Source organism: Leptonychotes weddellii, chromosome 6 (genome assembly GCF_054177405.1).
Source record: "Leptonychotes weddellii isolate Sample4059 chromosome 6, ASM5417740v2, whole genome shotgun sequence".
Lineage (NCBI taxonomy): Eukaryota > Metazoa > Chordata > Mammalia > Carnivora > Phocidae > Leptonychotes > Leptonychotes weddellii.
This window is the reverse complement of record NC_138374.1, coordinates 134277621-134288542: the sequence shown is the minus strand read 5'-3', so window position 1 is coordinate 134288542 and position 10922 is coordinate 134277621. Positions and strand designations below refer to the sequence as shown.

General features: G+C 40.4%; 1 pseudogene; it reads right to left on the bottom strand.

Annotated features, from left to right (window-relative positions):
- Nucleotides 1-2447: 2447 nt before the first annotated feature.
- On the bottom strand, nt 2448-10389 carry LOC102727848 (ubiquitin-conjugating enzyme E2 variant 1-like; annotated as a pseudogene).
- Between the last annotated feature and the right edge of the window lie 533 nt (nt 10390-10922).

Below are 10922 nucleotides of genomic sequence, written 5' to 3'. Positions count from 1 at the left end.
AATAAGCTCAGGTCCGTTCATGTTATGAGAGTCAAAAAATAATGGTTATTTTGGGGCAGCAGGAATTTCCCTGCTGATAATTAGTCAGACCAAGAAGGGCGAGACAGTGACAGGATGAGACTGATCTGAATTCAGTCACACTCACAGGCGCACAGGCAGTTAGAACCAGAAGGAACTTCAGGGTCACTTAACCAAAATCTTAATTATAAATATGAAGAAACTGAGTCTCAAGCTTGTGTCCCTACTTGCACCGTGGGCCTAGTGCTCAGCGTATTGGGAGTCAGCTCAGTAGGCTTCCAGCCGCTACAGGGCCATGCTTGTGACTGTTGGCTTCGTCTGACTGTCAGGTCCAGCCCAGATTCTGCCTCTTTGCCGCATCCCTGACTGCTGGCAATCCAACTAATACTGGGACGTATCACTAATAGCAGAAGAAAGGATGGTTTTGGATAACTATCTCATTAAGTTAATTCCTGACTCTTTGCATCACGGAACTGTAACCCACTCACTAATATTTATGTGATGGTTGTTCATTCTGCTATTAGGCAAAGTGCCCAAGAGAACATATAATCCAGAATCAAGTCTTTTTTAAAAGGTGAGAACTGGAAGGGCTCCTACAAATCATTTAAGGTGGTTCTGAGGCACCCTCAGGCATCTCCACAGAGTTCCCACTGGGAGCGTCTCAGTGAAGGAGTGAGGGGAGGGGCTCAGCAGTGGCTGTGCTCCCTCCTCTGATTAAACCACTTGCAATCATTATCATTCTTTTTGAAGGGCTTTTTTTTTTTTAACATTTCTTATAGTGCTGATCTGCTGGTAATGATTTCTTTCAGCTTTTGTATGTCTGAGAAAGTCTTTACTTCGGCTTTGTTTTTGAAGGCTATTTTCACTGGGTATAGAATTCTAGGTTGACAGTTTTTGTCCCTCACTCTCAAGATGTTGCTGCACTGCCTTCTGGCTGGCACTTTTTCCCCCGAGAAGCCTGCTGACATTTTATCTTTATTCCTCTGTACTTAAAAAAACAAAAACAAAAACTATTTATTTATTTGACCGAGAGAGAGAGCACAAGCACGGGAGAGAGACAGAGGGAGAGGGAGAAACAGTCTCCCCACTGAGCAAGGAGCCCGATGCGGGGCTTGATCCCAGGACCCTGAGATCATAACCTGAGCTGAAGGCAGACGCTTAATGACTGAGCCACCCAGGTGCCCCTTTCCTCTGTACTTAATGTGCCTTTATCTCTGGCTGCTTTTAAGCTCTCCTCTTTATCACTTGTTTTAAGCAACTTGATTATGATGGACCTTGGCATAGTTTCCTTAAGTTTCTTGTGGCTGGGATTTATTGAGCTTCTTGGCTCTATCTTTGATAATTTCATCAAACTTGGGAAATTTGACCCCTATTTTTTCAAACTTTTTGCCTCTCCCATCCCTTTTCCTGGACTCCAGTTACATGTACATTGGTCCATGTGAAGTCACCCAAACAGTGGGTGACTATTAACAGAACAGAACTATTAACTCCATTCATATTAATTTTGTTGCAAATAACACTTCCAGGTTATTTTGTTTTCAGTTTTTCTTTATGTGTCATTTTAGATAGTTTCAATTGCTGTGTTGTCCAGTTCACGTCTTTTTTTATGCAGTGTTTAATCAGTTCTTAATTCTACCTAGTGTATTTTTTGATACCAGACATTGTATTTTTTTTTAAACTCTAGAAGTTCAGTTTGGGCTGTTTTATATCTTCCACACTTCTTAATATGCTCATGTTTTCTTCTAGCTTCTTGGACATATAGAATGTGTTTATAATCATGGTTTAAATGTCTTTTTCTACAATTTCTGCCATCTGTATCATTTTCTGCTTTTGTTTATATTTAATTTCCTTTTGTCCTCATTATGGGTCATATTTTCTTGCCTCTTTGCATTGCCTGGTAATTTTTTATGGGATTCCAGATATTGTGAATTTTAGGTTATAGGGATTCTTTGAATTCTTTTAAATAATTTTGAGTTGTCTGTGCAGTTAATTTACTTGGGAACTGCCAGATATTTTGAGGCATGCTTTCAAGTTTTGTTAAATGAGACTAGAGCCATTCCTCTTTATTCCTTTGTATGTATCCAGGTTTCCATCTGGAATCTTTGTATTTTAACCTTAAGAACTTCTTTTAATATTTAGTTCTGGTCATGAGTTCTTCTAACCTTTTGTTCTTCTTAAAAAGTCTTTATTTTGCCTTCCTTTCTGAAAGATATTTTCTCGATAGAATTCTAGATCTAGTGTTTTTTCTTTTTTTTCTTTTAACACTTTAAAGATGTTGTTTATCTGCTGGCTTGCATTATTTATTTTTACTGGTTTCTTTTCATGTATGTAATGTTCCTCTTCCTCTGCCTACTTTTAGTATTCTCTTTTTTTTTTGTTATAGCACAACTTATATATTTCAAATGGACAAAAAATTAGTATCATTTACAGTATCTTAAGATAAATTGCCTTTGAATGGGAGCTTCCTTTCCAGTACTTTGAGGTCTACAAGACATATTTAGAAAATGTACTACTGTGGAAATGACTGCTTAAATCGAATGAGGGGGAGGGGGGAGGGCCTGTGGTTTCTCTTTTTGATTAATTGCTGTAACACTGTCCTTCAGGCAGCTGAGGGAATTTCATGTTTTCTTTAGACATCATTAGGTGCCGGAGCTCTTGCAGTTCAACTTTGATGCTATGTGAATACCATTTTGCTAGCATTGATATGGCTCTTGGGTCCACCACTCCATTAGAACTATTAACTCTATTCATATTAATTTTTGTTGCAAATCTTACAAAGGGGGTGCTTCTGGGTATTTAAGTCCACGTTCTATTTTAAGGCTGTATATTTGGTTTTCATAAATTGTCTGAGCCCATGGTGGCTGCCATCTTGCATCACTTAGTATTTTTTTTATCACTGGTTTCCAAAAATTTGGTTATGATATTACTTTGGTAGTTTTTATGTTTATCTTGCTGTGGTTCATTGAGCTTCCTGGGTATGTAAGTTTATAGTTGTATCAAATTTGCAGTATTTTTGGTCATTTTCCTTGAAATATTTCTCAGCCGCACCCTTCTCTGGGTATCTGATAACAATTGCATTATACTGCTTAATAGTGCCACACTTCACTGATGCACTTTGTTCTCTCTCTCTCTTTCTTTTTTTTAAGAGTTTTTTCCTCTGACTTCTGTTGGGATGGTTTCTATTACTATGTCATCCAGTTTGCTGATCATTTCTTTTGCATCTGTTAAGCCCAGCTAGTGAATTGTCATAGCAGGTATTGTGTTTTTCAACTCTATAGCTTCCATCTGGTTCTTTTCTTTATCTTCCATTTATTTCCACATAAACACAATAAGGAGAGAAGTGGAAGATATAGAAAATAACCCAAATGCAACTTCTGTTTAAATTTTTTTTTTTTTTGAGGTTGCATCGAAAGTACACCACTTACACCTTTGTTGCAGGAAGCCTAATTGATTGATGGCAGCATGCTCTGAATCCACCATTGTATCTGCACAAAAACCCCCCTTTCATGGGCTGCCCCTAGTCATTGATTGGATGTGGTATGAATACTAATGTAGGTCTTTTCCTGCAAGGTACAGATTCCTCTGTTGAGTGACTTTGGCTTGAGGACTCATCAACCCAGATGGAACTTTCTTAGAACTGCACAGCAGTCTGAGACCCTACTCATCCAGTCCTTCTTCCTTTCCTCTCTTTTTTCTTTCATAGGCATTTCCTCCAGTAAATCTTTGTCATCTTGTTTCTTGAAGCATCTGAATGAATATATTTATTATTATCACTATATATTTTGTTCTTATTTGCAGTCAGTATAAGATTTCATTTAAATAAAAGGTTCTGGTTTTAAAAGTGTTTGAGAACTATGGTCTGTTTTACGTCATTTATAATTGAGGGACTGAAGCTCAGAGGTTCTTCTGAACATTGAGTTTGCAAACCTAAACCAACCTATATTATAGCATTAATCAATGCTTGTTCTTTTTAGCATTAATAAAGGCTTGTTCTTTTGCTCTGGACAAAGAATCAGGAGCCCCGATAATACTGCTAACTCCTTTTTGGTCTTGGACAAGCTACTTAACTCTCTAAGCTTATTAAAGGCGTTAGGATAGTTTACCTATATAACCTCTTTAACTCTAAAATCTAATTTTGTAGATGAGAAAACTGACATAATTTACCTGACCAATTATCCAAAAAGTTGTTAGGGAATATCTAGATTGGATTTTTTCCCTAATAGACAACAAATGGCCCAAAACTTTGTGTGTGTGTGTGTGCGTGTGTGTGTGTGTGTGTGTGTATTGACCTGTATTTAGGAAAATACCTTGATAAGTCACTTATGGTAAAGGATGTGATCTGAGGACATGGATTTCAGGACCGATATAGTGAAAAAAGTGGCTGAACTGTTTGACATACAGAAGGGAAGGAATTTACTTTTGATTCTAGGAAGCAACAGAAAAGAGAAGGCAGAAGGGGAAGAGCAAGGAAAGAGAGTGGAGCCATCAAAAGAGTATAAAACTAGAGACAGGAATGGGTGGGTGAACATTTCTAGGGGCAGAGTAGGGAAAGGGCTTTTAAGGCCAGAGATACCCAACATTTAATTGGGAGGTTTTTGCTGTATTAATCAGGCTTCTTATGTTTGAAAGTGACACAAATTTAATTCAAAGAACCTTAAATAAAACAGGGATCTTAGTGGGTCACAAAGTTTGGAAAGATGTTAGGTGAATTTGTAACAACTAAGGAAGAATTGCAGAAACCAATGCTGCAGGGACGAAAAGTGGAAACTTGGATAATGGTGCTAGATTTCTCTCTCTCTCCTTCCCTCCTTTTCCGGCCTTGCTCATCTCTGTTTGACTCTGTTTCTCTTTGACTTCATTCTTTCCTGCAGCAGACAGGACTTGGCCATGTGGTAAGAAACATGGTTGCTATCAGACCCAGCTCAGCAACCATAAAGAGAGAGCTTGTTGGGGGATGGGGGAAAGGGGTACCAGTGTGGTGCAACAATTCCAGAGACAGGTTCTAATTAGCCTTGCTTGGATTCCATGTCCATCCCTTGCACCAATCATCAGCGTCAGTGAAATAGGGCACTACAATCAACCAACACAGGTCATGTGACTACATTTTTGCCTGGGGTAGGGGAAGGGTCTATTACCAGAAGAATGGGGATAGAAATGCTTTCTGAGAAGATAAAAATAATAGCTGACTCTGTGTTGTTCTGGTGTAAACCAGCCTTTCTTCCAAGAACCTTTCTTTTTTAAAGATTTCATTTTTTAGGGGCGCCTGGGTGGCTCAGTCGTTAAGCGTCTGCCTTCGGCTCAGGTCATGATCCCAGGGTCCTGGGATCGAGCCCCGCATCAGGCTCCCTGCTCAGCGGGGAGTCTGCTTCTCCCTCTCCCACTCCCCCTGCTTGTGTTCCTGCTCTCACTATGTCTCTCTCTGTCAAATAAATAAATAAAATCTTTAAAAAAAAAAAAAGATTTCATTTTTTAAGTAATGTCTATACCCAATGTGGGGCTCAAACTCACAACTCCAAGATCAAGAATCACACGCTTGATGACTGAGCCAGCCAGGTGCCCCCAAAACCTTTCTTACAATCGTAATGTTGTATCCATGCAACAGCTTTGTGTAAATGGGGCTACTTAGGCAGAAATTTGGGGAATGATCTGACTCTTCTCTGGGTTTAAGGTAGTAAAGAATAGGGAAATGCACATGGGTGGTCAAATGATCCATAAACTGAACTAATTTAGCAGAAGCAGGAATTTGGAGCCAAAGGTGACTACGAGAACAATGCAGTAAAAGAGGGGATTGAATTGACAAAGGATGCAGGATGGAGGTTTGAGCTCATTTTTATCCGTGTGATCTGGATTGGGGCAGATTGACATTACTGGCTGTTTTGTAAGTTCTTCAAAGATTCCTCTACTGGGAATCTTTAACTGTAATTCCCGCGATGTAGGTGATGCTTCTTATCTGATTGGCTGGTTTTAACTTCAATTTTCAGTACTGAGCTTCCCAAAGTTGGTCATGGGGGACATCTATGGAGTGATGAGCTTTCAAACTGGCTCCAGATCAACTCCACCTCCAACAGCCTATGTTTGGTCTGGGGAAACACTCCTGCATCTGTCCCGTCATCTGCAGATGGTCACCAGTCCTCTGCTCTGTGGCCTTAGGCCCATCTATCCACAACCTCTCTTCATAGCCCTTACTCCAGAGGACACATGTCACTCTGAATGATCTGCCACTTATGATTCTATTGGAGTCCGTCCAACTGGCTTGAGGGGAGGGGACATCCCCTGCCCTGTGCTGTGTAGAACACAACATTCCCACAACTCTTTGCAGAGAAATTCTGTCCTTCCTTTCTCTTCAACCTCAACTTCTGTTAGAAGTGAAGTGTTAAGGGCCACAAAGCTTTTTCTCATCATCTTTGTAGATTCCTGAAAAAGTGGGCCAGCTCTGTAATGTGGGGAGAACTTAGCATCTATTGTTTTATTTATGGTTTCTGGGGGCTTAGCCAAAATTAAAAAAGAGAGAATCTCATTTTAAGTTCCTTTTACACATACATTATCCCACTGAAACATTTAGGTATACTGGTCCCATTTTACAGATGAGGAGACAGGTTTAGTGAGGTTATGTGACTTTTTCAAGATCATACAGATAGTAAGTGACAAGGATAAAGTCTGAACCCAGATTTTTCTGACTCCAAACTTTACGCTTTTTCCACTTTAAAACTGTTAACTGATTACCAGAGAGACCTTGAGTCTTGACATTAGTGCTCTGAATGGGGCGTGAGGAGCCTTGATCAAGGGTTGGTGCCTCTGATCATCGTGCTCTTAACCCACTCACCTCTGTGTCTATGCTTTCTGTTACAGAAGCTGTGGAACATAATAGTAATATATAAATATATATATTTTTTTACTGCTTCCTTATAGAACTGTGTTGGTGAAAATATTTGGGGGTAGGTGGGTAGGAAAAGAACTGACAGAACTAAAATTTATTGAACATCCACTACTATGTTCCAGTCACTCTGTGATAGGTTCTTCATGCATACTGTTCAATTAGGATTGACTAAAAACATTCAGCAAAGGGTAAGCACAGTCAGCCACCAACCAGGACGCTGGTGGTTAACAGTCAGTAGGCTGTGCCCATGAGGCCGGCCCAAGTGTGGGCCTTGAGGACACGGGCTTAGCAGCCCACACAGGTCACACAGCCAGCGAGGGGGCCGGGCCTGCTCCCAGAGCAGCCCCACAACAAAGTTCATGCTCTTTCCAGCTACTGCAGTGAATACTTCACAAGAAAGTAGCTACACAGGGTAGAACTATTATTATTCTCAGATGTAAGTACTCTGATGTTATTTAGAAAAAGGTAAACAAGGCCCATAAGTTTCGTTTTTACAGTTCCTCTTTCAAACGAACACTGTTTGTCTCCTTTGCCTTATCTATCTGTCTCTTTCTCATGCCTCTTGTGGACCAAAAGTAGTTCAGTTATGAGCCTCAAAATCATATGCTCAGCCTCCTATTTCCTCTCCTCATGATAGCACCCCCCCAATCAAGATGCATTTGAAGTACTGAGAGTAACACCCAAGAAAAAAGAAAGGAGGTGGGGGGGGGGAGCGGGGATGGGGGAGGGGATAGATCAGAAAGAGAGAGGAAGACAGAGAAAAGGCAGGATGAAAGAAAGAAAGAAAAGAAAAGAAGGAAGGAAGGAAGAAAGAAAGGAAGAAAAAAAAGAAAGAAACAAGAAAGAAAGAAAGAAAGAAAGAAGAAAGAAAGAGAAAGAAAGAAAGAAAGAAAAGAAAAGGAAGGAAGGAAGGAAGAAAGGAAGAAAAAAAAGAAAGAAAGAAGAAAGAAAGAAAGAGAAAGAAAGAAAGAAAAAGAAAGAAAGAAAAAGAAAGAAAGAAAGAAAAAGAAAGAAAAGAAAAGAAGGAAGGAAGGAAGAAAGAAAGGAAGAAAAAAAGAAAGAAAGAAAGAAAGAAGAAAGAAAGAAAAAGAAAGAAAGAAAGAAAGAAAGAAAGAAAAAGAAAGAAAGAAAGAAAAAGAAAGAAAGAAAGAAGAAAGAAAAAGAAAGAAAGAAAGGAAGAGGAGAGGAGACAGGGAGAGATAGACAGAAGGCAGAGGCTCCCTCAGAGCTCTTATGTACATATTCAATCAGAAAGGCTCACAGCCACCGGAAAGTTTGCAAATTTAGATGTCATTTCTGGACCCTAACAGCTTTGAACACCAAAGGGCCCCAGAATCCCCGCCATTCACCCAACACCAGGACTGCGGTAATCATGACCCCGGAAAGGTGGTGAGAGTGGAAGGTCGAGCCTTTCCACCGGTTACTTGTGGAAAAACCAAGGACAAACAGGAAGAATTAAAACAGGAAATGACTCATAAACCATAGAAGGGGCGCTCCCCTCCCTTTTATTATCCCCCTCACAGAAAGACGTGTTTCCATTTGCTTTGTTTTTAGGATTTTTCTCTCAACAACAACGCAGTCTCTCCTGACCCCTTCCTGGGAGGGAGATTCAGCTTTTCCAAAGCCACTTCCCTGCTGTATTCTCTCACTAATTTCTCATAAGCCATCTTAATACTGAATACTTGTGTTCTGTACCTGCTACTGAAGAAACAGGATTAGTCAAAGATTTGTAAATGCACTGTTTAGAAAAACCCAGCAGCAGGTGCAAATTTTATGGATGGTAAAACTCATCTGAGGAAATGGAAGGCTCTCCAGCTCTCCGGCTTCAAAGAGCTCCTCAGTAGGTCTCTTTTGTTCAGCTCTTGGCCCCAGAGCATGCTCAGAAAAGGGAACTTGGGAGACACGGAGTTTAAATTGGTCCGCAGGTAGAATAACAGGTGGGTTTCAGTTTTCTTGTGGGGGGAGGGGAGGGGAGTGCCAGTAGGTTTAACAACTACCTCTCCAATAACAACAACAACAAACAAACACGCCCCCAAAACCCTGATTTGCAGCACTTGCCCGCATCTGTGGTGGCGTTTGCATAGAGATGTGCACTATTATAAAGTATTTCCACCATATGAGAGCAATAGATGTAAATCATCTCAGGGGCATAGAATGTAACATGTAGTAAAATAATTAGGAAGTGATGTGTTTTGAGTACTTATTACCTTTTTAAATATTAATGTATTTAAATGTAAACTTACATAAATCAGTTTTTAATAATGGCTGTGCTTAACAACAGGTTTGCAAAATTTTTGAAATTTTAACAGTTGACTTATGTGAACCTGTATGAGCAGCTTCTGACTTGTGGGCCCTGGGATTTTGAGAGGAGAAGAGAGAGGATGAGCGAGCTCCCAGGAGAGGCACACGCTGGAACCTAAGGAGGATGTCACCAGTGAGAATGTCTCTGTACGTGGTTGGCCCAGGGACTCCGAAGACAGTGATTTGAAGGACTCCATTTTAATTTGTTTCTTATTCTGTGCCATGCACTCTGGCCCTTTCCCTCAAATCTTTTTTTTTTTTTAAGGTTTTATTTATTTATTTATTTATTTATTTAACAGGGAGAGAGCGAGAGAGGGAGGGAGAGGGAGAGCACGAGCACACAAACAGGGGGAGAGGCAGAGGGAGAAGCAGGCTCCCCACTGAGCAGGGATCCCCATGCTGGACTCAATCCCAGGACCCTGAGATTGTGACCTGAGCTGAAGGCAGATGCTTAACCGACTGAGCCACCGAGGTGTCCCTTAAGTGTTTTTAAAAATGATTAAAGAAGACCCTGTAGGTAATACAAACTTTATCTAACACTTCATGAAGCAGACCGTCTCCACTCGGAGCACTGCAAAATGGGGCGGGAGGTAGGACACTTTTATAGGATGAAGAATGAAGAACAAGAAAGCAGACACAGAGCCCAGGGCTGGCTTGGGTGATGGGGCTTGGCTGACTGGACATACTGTGTTTCTGGTCAAGCAGAGCATTTACGGGGATATGAGTGTTGCTGTTTCAGCTTGCTGCAGGGGCACTGTGGGCAGGGTGGCCCATCTTGGGCCTAGAAAGTTATTTCAACAAGTGAAGGAGTGATAGACACACAGACTTGTTCGGTGGTACTTTGAGGGTCAGGGGTCACACTGGTGACAAAGTAGCCAGGAGCCTCACTTTCTTCATCTGTAAAGTGGAAATAATAATAGTGCCTAAACCATAGAGCAGTTGTGAGGATTAAATGAGATAATTTGTATACAATATGAGCCTGATGCCTGCTGCATAAGTGGCTTCCCCCTCCCCCTCTCTGACCACTCCTTGTCAGACTCCTTTATTATGACTTCCTCTTCCAGAGGCAACAGTCTGCTTTACCTTTCCTCTGTTCAATCTCTATTAACTCTCCATGGGACCACATTTGGTCTCATGCCTTTAAATATTACCCACATGTTGGTGATCTCCAGGTATAAGTTGTCTACACCCATTGGCATTTTTAGACTGCTGACTTCTTCAGCTCCAAGTTTGGGATATATGAAGCAAAAACAGAACCCAAAAAACTCAGCACTGAGTATTTCCTTGGGTCTTGACTTCCCTAGCCTCTCTGCCTTCTTCTGTCCACCTTCAGCATCTTCTTATGTTTGTTTTATATATAATGTCTAGGGTTTTACATTGTCCTCAGTGGGAAGAATAGAAAAATATACCAAAATTATCTTGGTGGATGTGTTTATTGAGTTTTTTTAAATTTAAAAATTTTTAATTGTGGTAAAAACACAATATAAAATGTACCCCCTTCACCATTTTTAAGTATACAGTTCAGTGGCGTTAACTGTATCCACATTGCTGTATACAGATCTCGAGAACTTTTTCATCTTGCAAAATTGGAACAACTTCCCATTTTTCCCTTGATGGGAAATTCAAAGCACACAAGGGAACAACTCGTTAGGATTTAAAAAGTCAGCATATTTATTTATTTTTTATTTTTATTTTTTGTATGGTAATTCTATTTTTCTTTTTTTTT